General features: G+C 44.9%; 1 protein-coding gene across 8 annotated transcripts in view; it reads left to right on the plus strand.

The window, feature by feature from the left end:
• engase (endo-beta-N-acetylglucosaminidase) overlaps nucleotides 1-12,299 on the plus strand; it is a 78,996-nt gene that overhangs the window by 45,157 nt on the left and 21,540 nt on the right. The gene's annotated exons all lie outside the window — the stretch shown is intronic.

The following is a 12,299-nucleotide window of genomic DNA, read 5'->3' on the forward strand; positions in this document are numbered from 1 at the left end:
CTCTCCACTACCACGAACTTACAGTCAGCAACGTCCTTCAGATTACATCGTCTGAACAAGATATAATATACCTGCGTGCTTCTACCTGCACATTTGTAGGTCACTCTATGTTCCTGCCTCTTCTAGGAAAAAAAAAGTGTTCACTACTGCCATTTCCATCCTTTTTGCAAAGTCCGCCACCATCTGTCCCTCAAAGTTCCTTTCCTGGGTGCCATACTTACCCATCATTTCTTTGTCGCCCCTGTTTTCCTTCACCAACACGTCCATTACAATCCATTACAATCTGCACCAAACAGCTCTCTGGGATGCTCAGAACTACTTCATCTAGTTCCTTCCAGAATTTCTCTTTCAACTGTAGGTCACATCCCACCTGTAGGGCATAGCCGCTAATCACATTGTACATAACACCCTCAATTTCAAATTTCAGCCTCATCACTCGATCTGAACTCTTTTCACCTCCAAGACATTCTTAGCCAGCTCTTCCTTTAAAATAACCCCTACTCCATTTCTCTTCCTATCTGCGCCATGGTAAAATAATTTAAACCCTGCTCCTAAACTTCTACCCTTACTGCCTTTCCACCTGCTCTCTTGAATGCACAATATTTCGATATTTCTCCGAATCATCATGTCAACCAACTCCTGAGCTTGTCCTGTCATAGTCCCAACATTCAAAGTCCCGAGACTTAGATGTAGGTTCTGCACATTCTTCTTCTTCTGCTGCCGAATCTGTTTTCCTCCTATTCTTTCTCTTCGACCTATAGTAGCTGAATTTCCACCGACCCCTCCAGGTTAACGGTGCCAGGGGCGAGCTTTGTTAACCTGGGCCACGACTGATCCGGCATGGTATTCTTTAGATGAATGCTCATATTTGTTTTGCATAGTTTTACGCCGGATACCCTTCCTGACGCAACATTCTGCAATTATCTGGGCTTGGGACCATCCCCTACAGATTGCACTGGCTTGTGCCCCCATACGGCTGCATTGAATTTTAAAAAATACTATAAGATCTGTAATCATAAGTTAACCCCTTATAACATCGTGGTGGTGGGGGAATCTAAGATAGAAGTGGGGTAGAGTGTGTGTAACCAAGCAGCTTGTTGTTGTTGAAGAGTTCAGTGTCTTGCCGGAGTTTTCATTTAAAAAGCCACTAAAAAAAAAAAAAAAAAACAGGGGAGACGCCTGTTCCTCATTGCCCATTGCTAAGGGTATAACAGTACAATGGAAAAAAAACACTATTTCACTGAACAATGAAAATAAATATTTGCAAAAATAACTGCTTGACTATTCATTTTATCTGGTTAATGTGACTTCTGCTCTTGAACCTCCGTACACAACCTCTGCAAATTCGGGCTGCATGTTTATGCGGACTGTAAGATGCTGTCTGTCAGGCATGTTCGTGTCTTGGAGAGTGTGTTTGTGTCTACAATTAAACGAACAAACAAAAGATACTTTGTACTTCAAATATTGTGCAGTTTTGACGTCCTTTCCACCTTGCCGGCTGTCAAATCTGCCCGCTGACACGTTAAGTGCATGTCAACGTTTCTGAAGAAGGCGAATGGTGATCACCATAATTGCACAAGTTTGAAGAAAAAATGTAAAAACTCCAGCAGTGGTCCCAGTACTAAGGGCAGTTGACAATTGTCTGCACACAAAACGCGTTGCGGGGTTTCCCTTAGCAAATCAGGATACCGAACACAATGCGCATTCTATGCTGTTTTAAACTTTTTTAACAAATAAAAATTTTAAAAGTGGGACGTGCAATATTATTCGGCGCCCTTGCATTAATTCTTTGTAGCGCCATCTTTTCCCGGCTCTACTGCATAACAGCCATTCCCTCCTGCAATCTCCCCCCTGCAGAATGGGTGTATGTGGTGCATTAAAAAAAAAAAAATGAATGTGTGTGCTGCATTTAATATTCAGGGGATCAGCCAAAATGGACCAGAGATGTGCTGAAACCCAGTCCGATACCTCCCCCCAGCCTGGTGCCATTCCCCCAGGGACCCTTTGATGAGGATATGTGCTCAAATGTGATGAGTGAGAATTTACAGTGCCTCGTGAAAGTATTCAGCCCCGTTGAACCTTTCAACATTTTGCCACATTTCAGGTTTCAAACATAAAGATATAAAATAAAAAAATAATTACATTTAAAAAGAATCAAGAACAAGTGGGACACGGTCATGAAGTGGAACAAAATGTATTGGATATTTTAAACTTTTTTAACAAAACCTGGAAAGTGGGGCGTGGAATATTATTCGGCCCCCTTGCATTAATACTTTGTAGTGCCACCTTTTGCTGCAATTACAGCTGCGAGTCGCTTGGGGTATGTCTCTATCAGTTTTGCACATCGAGAGACTGAAATTCTTGCCCCTTCTTCCTTGCAAAACAGCTCGAGCTCAGTGAGGTTGAATGGAGAGCCTTTGTGTAAAGCAGTCTAAAGCTCTGCCCACAGATTCTTGATTGAATTCAGGTCTGGACTTTGACTTGGCCATTCCAACACCTGGATACATTTATTTGTGAACCATTCCATTGTAGATTTGGCTTTATGTTTTGGATCATTGTCCTGTTGGAATATAAATCTCCATCCCAGTCTAAGGTCTTTTGCAGACTCCAACAGGTTTTCTTCCAGAATGGATCCTGGTTTTGGCTCCTTTCATCTTCCCATTAATTTTAACCATCTTCCCTGTCCCTCCTGAAGAAAAGCAGGCCTAAACCATGAGGCTTCAACCACCATGTTTGACAGTGAGGTTGGTGTGTTCAGGGTGATGAGCTGTGTTGCTTTTTCGCCAAACATATCGTTTTGCATTGTGGCCAAAAAGTTCGATTTTGGTTTCATCTGACCGGAGCACCTTCTTCCACGTTTGGTGTGTCTACCAGGTGTTTTGTGTCAAATTTTAAATGATGGATATCTTTGAGAAATGGCTTTCTTCTTGCCACTCTTCCACAAAGGCCAGATTCGTGCTCTGTACGACTGTTTGTTGTCCTATGGACAGACTCTCCCACCTCAGCTGTAGATCTCTGTAGTTCATCCAGACTGATCATGGGCCTCTGGGCTGGATCTCTGATCAGTCTTCTCCTTGTTCGAGGTGTAAGTTTAGAGGGACCGCTGGGTCTTGGTAGATTTGCAGTGGTCTGATACTCCTTCCAATTCAATATGTTTGCTTGCACAGTGCTTCTAGAGATATTTAAAGCTTGGGAAATCTTTTTGTATCCAACACCGGCTTCAAACCTCGCCACAACAGTATCTCGGACCTGTAAGGTGTGTTCCTTGGTCTTCATGATGCTCTCTGGACTTTAAACAGAACACTGATACTATCACTGAGCAAGTGCCTTTATACAGAGACTTGATTACACACACATGGATTCTTTTCATTATAGGTCAACATTGGATGATTCAGAGATCCTCACTGAACCTTTGGAGTGAGTTTGCTGCACTGAAAGTAAAGGGGCCAAATAATATTATACGCCCCACTTTTTTATCTGTTAAAAAAGTTTAAAATATCCAATAAATTTTGTTCCACTTCATGATTGTGTCCCACTTGTTGTTGATTCTTGACAAAAAAATATATATATATATATCTCTGTTTGAAGCCTGAAATGTGGTGAAAGGTTGAAAAGTTCAAGGGGGCCGAATACTTTCACAGGACACTGTATGTACAGTGGGTGGCATGAATGTGTGCTCAGTGAGGGATTAAGAGGTGTGGCTCCTGCAGATCATCTCCATCAGGCTGAGCAACCAATAATGAAGAGGGCTGCCACATCCAGACCTGTACCATTGACCCCAGGACACAACACCTCCACCAGCACCCACTACCCGCCCCCAAATGTAAGTGTGAGAGGAAGAATCTCCCCCTAACCAGGTAGCACACAGCCCGCAGGGGGGAACCACCCTCGGGAAGAGAAAGAGGCAAGGACAGTGGGATGTAGAAATGTAGAGAAGAGGAGGAAGTCGGCCCAAGGAGTTACAATGGAGGCCCCACTGCCCCCGCGAGGGGCCAGAACAGGGGAACCACTCCAGCACCCATGGGATATGGAATGAGTGGCAAAAGTCCCACCACCACAGAAGTCAGGACCGCAATTACAGGGACAAGTGAATTAAATCCCCACTCCATGCATGTCTTCTCACCATGGAAACCAATCCAAAATGTGTGGGAAAACAAGTATATTTGAAGAATAGAATAATGATCAAACACCAACCTTTACAACGATGAATACAGAAGTCAAAATTTTTCACACAGGAAAGTATTCTTGCGATTGTTGATGAAATATGAGCAGTGATCCATGAATTTTGTTTTGCCCACTTCTAATGCAATATATAATGAGCTTTAGCCACTGATTAATGTTATTGGCTTGTTTGTTTTTCCAGCATCATAGAATTGAATTGTAACACAACAAGTAATGGTTGTATATTTTTAATTCAGTTCATTTAATTGTGTGGATTACAAGTATGCACAATCCTGGAAAAAGTGTAATCCTAAAATTCAAAATGAGTTTTTTTTTTTTTTTTTTTTTTTTTTACTTAATGGAGAAATCCAGTGTATGCATGAACAGTGTATCCAACAGGTCATGTAATATGTACCCTATTTTGACAATGTGATGCTAAATCCTCTCTCATTTAATAGTGTTTTGAGAAGATTTTTGTCAACAAGAATTTTCAGGGGCGCTACCATTTTTGTGAGTCACATGATGTACGTGGGCATATGTGACGTGTACTGTGCCGTTCCAAATGCTCGATTCCATGGAACACCATTATACCCAGTGCTGATTTCTCGGATTTATCCTCATCTGATGAAGAAATAGCAGTATTGGTTGATCGGGAAGACGGAGGAATACTTTCATACAAATTTGAACCTGTGGATGTAATTAATGTTGAATATTCAGATAGTTCTTGGGGTGGAATGACGCGGAGTCTGTAATCCAGTGTTTGGAATGGCACAGTACACGTCACATACGCCTACATAGATCATGTGACTCCGAAAATGGCAGCGCCCTGAAAATTCGTAATTGTCGATAAAAAAAAATTCTCAAAACACTATTAAATTAGAGAGGATTTAAAGCCCAAGTGTAATGCAGCCCTATGGGGGCACAAACCAGTGCAATCTGTAGGCCGGTCCCAAGCCCGGATAAATGCAGAGGGTTGCGTCAGGAAGGGCATCCGGCGTAAAAACTGTGCCAAACAAATATGAGCGTTCATCTAAAGAATCCCATACCGGATCGGTCGTGGCCCGGGTTAACAACGCCCGCCCCCGGCACTGCTAACCTGCAGGGCGTCGGTGGAAATTCAGCTACTGTGGGTCGAAGACAAAGAAGAGGAGGAAACCGGATCCAGCGTCAGAAGAAAAAAAGGAATGCACAGAGCCTACAACTGAGTGTAGGGACTTTGAATGTTGGGACTATGACAGGAAAAGCTCAGGAGTTGGTTGACATGATGATTAGGAGAAAGGTTGATATTCTGTGCATCCAAGAGAGCAGGTGGAAAGGTAGTAAGGCTAGAAGTTTGGGAGCAGGGTTTAAATTATTCTACCACGGAGTAGATGGGAAGAGAAATGGAGTAGGGGTTATTTTAAAGGAAGAGCTGGCTAAGAATGTCTTGGAGGTGAAAAGAGTATCAGATCGAGTGATGAGACTAAAATTTGAAATTGAGGGTGTTATGTATAATGTGGTTAGCGGCTATGCACCACAGGTAGGATGTGACCTAGAGTTGAAAGAGAAATTCTGGAAGGAACTAGATGAAGTAGTTCTGAGCATCCCAGACAGCGAGAGAGTTGTGATTGGTGCAGATTGTAATGGACATATTGGTAAAGGAAACAGGGGCGATGAAGAAGTGATGGGTAAGTACGGCATCCAGGAAAGGAACTTTGAAGGGCAGATGGTGGTGGACTTTGCAAAAAGGATGGAGATGGCTGTAGTGAACACTTATTTCCAAAAGAGGGAGGAACATATAGTGACCTACAAGAGCGGCGGTAGAACCACGCAGGTAGATTATATTTTGTGCAGACGATGTAATCTGAAGGAGGTTACTGACTGTAAAGTAGTGGTAGGGGAGAGTGTAGCTCGACAGCATAGGATGGTAGTATGTAGGATGATTCTGGTGGTGGGTAGGAAGATTAAGAAGACAAAGGTAGAGCAGAGAACCATGTGGTGGAAGCTGAGAAAGGAAGAATGTTGTGCGGCCTTCCGGAAAGAGGTGAGACAGGCTCTCGATGGACAACCGAAGCTCCTGGAAGACTGGACGACGACAGCCAAGATGATCAGAGAGACAGGCAGGAGAGTACTTGGTGTGTCATCTGGTAGGAAAGGGGAGAAGGAGACTTGGTGGTGGAACCCCATAATACAGGGAGTCATACAAGGAAAGAGATTAGCGAAGAAGAAGTGGGATACTGAGAGGACTGAGAGGCGAAAGGAGTACATCGAGATGCGACGTAGGGCAAAGGTAGAGGTGGCAAAGGCTAAACAAGAGGCATATGAAGACATGTACACCAGGTTGGACACAAAAGAAAAAGATCTCTACAGGTTGGCCAGACAGAGGGATAGAGATGGGAAGGATGTGCAGAAGGTTAGGGTGATTAAGGATAGAGATGGAAATGTGTTGACTGGTGCCGGTAGTGTGCTAAATAGATGGAAAGAATACTTTGAGAAGTTGATGAATGAAGAAAATGAGAGAGAAGGAAGAGTTGAAGAGGCAAGAGTGAAGGACCAGGAAGTGGAAATGATTACTAAGGGGGAAGTCAGAAAGGCATTACAAAGGATGAAAAATGGGAAGGCAGTTGGTCCTGATGACATACCGGTAGAGGTATGGAAGCAATTTGGAGAGATGGCTGTGGAGTTTTTGACCAACTTATTCAACAGAATACTAGCGGGCGAAAAGATGCCTGAAGAATGGAGGAAAAGTGTTCTAGTTCCCATTTTTAAGAACAAAGGGGATGTTCAGAGCTGTGGGAACTATAGAGGAATAAAGTTGATGAGCCACACAATGAAGTTATGGGAAAGAGTAGTGGAGGCTAGACTCAGGTCAGAAGTAAGTATCTGCGAGCAACAGTATGGTTTCATGCCTAGAAAGAGTACCACAGATGCATTATATGCCTTGAGGATGCTCGTGGAAAAGTACAGAGAAGGTCAGAAGGAGCTACATTGTGTCTTTGTGGATCTCGAGAAAGCCTATGACAGAATACCAAGAGAGGAACTGTGGTACTGCATGCGTAAGTCTGGTGTGGCAGAGAAGTATGTTAAAATAGTACAGGACATGTATGATGGCAGCAGAACAATGGTGAGGTGTGCCTTCGGTGTGACAGAGGAATTTAAGGTGGAGGTGGGACTGCATCAGGGATCAGCTCTGAGCCCCTTCCTGTTTGCAGTGGTAATGGATAGGCTGACAGATGAGGTTAGACTGGAATCCCCTTGGACCATGATGTTCGCAGATGATATTGTCATATGCAGTGAAAGCAGGGAGCATGCAGAGGAACAATTGGAAAGATGGAGACATGCACTGGAAAGGAGAGGAATGAAGATTAGCCGAAGTAAAACAGAATATATGTGCGTGAATGAGAAAAGTAGAGGGGGAAGAGTGAGGCTACAGGGAGAAGAGATAGCGAGGGTGGATGACTTCAAATACTTGGGGTCAACAATACAGAGCAATGGAGAGTGTGGTCAGGAAGTGAAGAAACGGGTCCAAGCAGGTTGGAACAGCTGGCGAAAGGTGTCTGGTGTGTTATGTGTCAGAAGAGTGTCTGCTAGGATGAAGGGCAAAGTTTACAAAACAGTGGTGAGGCCGGCCATGATGTACGGATTAGAGACGGTGGCACTGAAGAAACAACAGGAATCTGAACTGGAGGTGGCAGAAATGAAGATGTTGAGGTTCTCGCTCGGAGTGACCAGGTTGGATAGGATTAGAAATGAGCTCATTAGAGGGACAGCCAAAGCTGGATGTTTTGGAGACAAGATTCGAGAGAGCAGACTTCGATGGTTTGGACATGTTCAGAGGCGAGAGAGTGAGTATATTGGTAGAAGGATGCTGAGGATGGAGCTCCCAGGCAAAAGAGCGAGAGGAAGACCAAAGAGAAGGTTTATGGATGTGGTGAGGGAAGACATGAGGGCAGTTGGGGTTAGAGAGGAAGATGCAGGAGATAGGCTAAGATGGCAAAAGATGACACGCTGTGGCGACCCCTAACGGGACAAGTTGAAAGGAAAAGAAGAAGAAGATTTAAAGCCCAAGTGTCATCCCTATAAACATTCTAAAATAGATATTGTAATTAAAAAAACATATATCGTTATTCACTTCAATGTCAATACGACAAAATAAATGTGAGGGGAGAGTGCGTCATCCATGCGCAAAGTTGCAGAAGTGTCATTTTACGATATCCAAGTGGTCGCCATATTGGCTGTAACGGACGTCACCCGGACATTCGCCAATATAAACACGCGGTGCACCCTAACTATGGGAGACAAACGTGCCCCTTCTGACACGGAAGCTCTTTTCGAAATGGAGAACACCACACAACCAAGTGAAGTTACCGGGGCAATATTACACTATTGTTTCAAGCCATATTCAGATGATATGCGATCACGGCCAAACCGCATCCCCGTCCGATTAACTTCTGTGGCAGAGATGAGTCATCGCGGATAAGATGGCCAGTGTGGTTTATGACAGAGCCGAGCCGTCCTGTTCTAGGGGGGTGTTCACAGATGCCGCAGTTCTGAGCAACACAGATGAGCCGGGGCACGCGTCTGAGTGGGGCATTCTCACCTGGGTTCTTCAGAGTCGCCCCCATTCCCAAAGCCCGACGCGCAGCGTTTGCAGAAGCACTGACCGCCGAAAGCGGTGCCTCAGCCGGTGTGGCTGATTTTTCGGCGCCGTGGTGGCATATAATGGAGCTGAGCCGTGCTGCTTTTAGGGGGATGTTCAAAGTCGCCGCAGTACTTGTTGAACACCGTCGAGCCGGGGCACATTACTGCCTACCTGTTATTTGGAACCCACGAAGCTCTCATCCTCTGCACCCGTGCAATCCATTTTTCACAACGAACTGGGTCTCTTGCAAACTTATGAGGGCTAAATCCATTCTCCCAAGTGTTCAAGCAATGTCCGGCAATGCAATGAACCGGCATTTTGGCGAACACAAAGGAACAACGAGCTACCTTCCCGGAGGTAAAACTAATGGAAACAAACGAGTCCACTTGGGGGCGCCACTGTCCTTTACGTCACTTCCTGCTTCTTCTCGAAAACAAATCCCTCGAGAGGATTTTCATGGCGGGAGTTACAAAAAGCTTTATATGTCAAAATCATGTTTTGTGGTGAAAAAACGCATGGGCCCATATTGGCTGACATTTTTTCATTAATAACACTAAAAAATCATCCATTTCATGACAGGAGCCCTTTAACAAAACATTGTCAAAATAGGGTACATATTACATGACCTATTGGATACACTGTTGATGCAAGCTCTGGATTTCCCCTTTAAGATCAAAAGCCTTGACTTGGTGTGCGTTCCAATATATTGTACTGCCTATATTACATTATATTCCATTGCACATATACAATAATCCCTTGTTTCTCACGGTTAATCGGGACCAAAACCCCCCGCAAAAAGTGTCTCCCCCCCGACCCCCCACACACACACCAGGAATTTTCATCTGGGTACCAGAATGATTAAAATATGTAAGAAGTATTTACATGTGACCGTACATGTACATATTTGAGACTAAGATGACAACAATCCACATATTTACTTAAAACTTTAATTCTAAAAACTTTTTTAATCTTTCCTGGGCTCCCGAGCCATCAGTTTATCTTGGTGGAGAGGTTTGAGCTAAGTTGGGTAGGTCACGCATGGCAAATGGTCCTAGGTGAGGGACCAGACCAAGTACGATTCCATTACCCCTCTGACGAATATATTAGATCTTGGTTTCCCTTGCCTGTATGCGGTTCACCGGAGTTCCCCCCCAGAGCCAAGTCTGGAGGTGGGGCTCAAAGGCAAGTGACTGGTGGCTGGGCCTGCAACCATGAGGCTCGGCCAGGCTCAGCCCAAAAGGCTAGCATGAGCCCCCCTTCCCATCAGTTCACCACCTGTGAGAGGGGCCATAGGGGTCGGGTGCGGTGTGAGCTGCACAGTGCCCAAATGTGGGGACATTGGCGATCCAATCCACGGCTCCAGAAACTAGCTCTAGGGACATGGAATGTCACCTCTCTGGCAGGGAAGGAGCCCATGCTGGTGCGTGAGGTTGAGAAGTTCTGACTAAATATAGTCGGACTCACCTCTACACACTGCTTGTGCTCCAGTACCACTCCTATTGAGAGGGCCCGGCATTTTACCCTACCATCAGAACCAACTCCCCACATACTGGTGATCACCTGAGAGCTCCGCCCCTCTCTTCGCCCGAGTGCCCAAGACATGTGACCGCAATTCCAATGACAAGACTTATAGTCTCAATGATCGAACTGTGACTTAGGGTTTCTGGTGGAAAGTGCACATGTCGACACCCTTATGCTGGAATATGATGTTCATTATGGACAATTCATGACGAACACAGAAGTTCAATTACATAACTCTGCTTAGGCTCTAATTAAGGGGGTTCATTCCTCCCAGTCATGCCCGTCCTGGTCTCACTTTCATCAACCATATGAGCATTGAAGTCCCCCTGTAGAACAATGCAGTCACCAGCAGGAGCACTCTCCAGCACCCCCTTGAAGGACTCCAAAAACGGTGGTTACTCTGGACTGCTGTTTGGTGCATTGAAGCAAACAGTCAGGGCCTGTCCCCTCACCCAAAGGGAAGCTACCCTCTCGTGTTCCTGGTGAACCCCAACCTTCAGGAAGAGAACCGTGTGACTATAAGTATACCCACACTTGCGTGACACCTTTCACCCTGGGCAACTCCGAAGTGAGTCCACCCAATTTTGAGAAGACCAAGACCAAGCCATGTGGGGAAGTGAGCCTGACTATCGAACTTTTCAACTTCATACACCACCTTGGGTTCCATCCCTGCCTGACAGGTGACATTCCATGTCCCTAGAGCCAGCTTCTGTAGCTTGGGATCGGATTGCCAACCTCTCTGCCGAAAGCTCAGGTGGTGAGCCCACGGGAAGGGAGACCAACATTTCCCTTTTTGGCTGTGGCTGCTGGGCCGCATGGGTGCTCAGCCATCAGGTGCACCAGATGTTAGACCCCCACGTCCAGAACTGGCTCTAGAGAGGGGGTCCGGTGACGGGCGTCTGGCCAATGGAAACCTCAATCAATTTTTATTTGTCATCATGTGGTCTTTTTGCCGTGCTTTACCTGGTCCTTCACTTTGGACCTTTTTTTCATGGGTGACCCTTCCCCAGGGGTGTGATGCCCCAAACAAATTAACTTCAGCTCCTAAGATCATTGGGACACACAAAGTCCTCGTCCACAATAACGTGATGGCTTCCAGATGGGGAAATTTGGTAGTTTTGAAAAATTGAAGTGAAACTGATTTTGAGTCAGAATTTTAGTCAATTTTCTTCCAAAATTAAAGTGCTTCAAAAAGGAGGATGCTATTCTTTAGCTTTAAGCAGCCATCCGTGCAGGTGGAGATTATTCATTTTACATTCCACTTAACCTCACTAGGGTCGTGGGCATTCTGCAGTCTATACAAAATACCTTTGTGTGAAACGCAGGTACACATTGAACTGGTTGTCAGCTCATCGTAGGACACATATAACAACCAATCGCACCCACATTTACGCTTGTGCTCAGTTTAGTCTTCAATTTACCTACAATGCATGTTTATCAGATATGGGAGGAGAAAACCAATGCAGGCACGGGGAGAACATATAAACTCCATGCAGGCGGAGCTTGGATATGAAACCTGTCTTCAGAACTGTGAGGCAGATGTGGTAACCAGGCGGTCACCATGCAGTGTGTATAATGGATACATCCATTGGCCCAAAAAAAAAAAAAATGTCTGCATGGCCTGTGGGATCCTCCCAGACTTTCCTGCAATGTTTTTGTTTTTTGCGTTACCTTTTTCATGCGTTTGCATATTTGGGAACCTTCAGAAGCTGAGACATGCTCCTGCAACCAATGCCGTGATTATACTTTGCCACAAATTGTTTGTGATGCTTTTGAGACAGCTGTTTGCTCTTACCCATCACGAGATGTGGTTTGAACCCCCACCATTGTTACCTTTTTGGAGGACATCAATTCAGACTGAACTATCTTATTTGCACTGACAAATTGTTGGATTGCTTTTTGATTATTGATTGGTTTTAGATGTCTCTGCTTTCCATGCCTTTTTGCACCTCGCTTTCTTCATGTGTTCTATTCTTTTTCCCTGTGTCATTTCACA

Source organism: Syngnathoides biaculeatus, chromosome 16 (genome assembly GCF_019802595.1).
Source record: "Syngnathoides biaculeatus isolate LvHL_M chromosome 16, ASM1980259v1, whole genome shotgun sequence".
Lineage (NCBI taxonomy): Eukaryota > Metazoa > Chordata > Actinopteri > Syngnathiformes > Syngnathidae > Syngnathoides > Syngnathoides biaculeatus.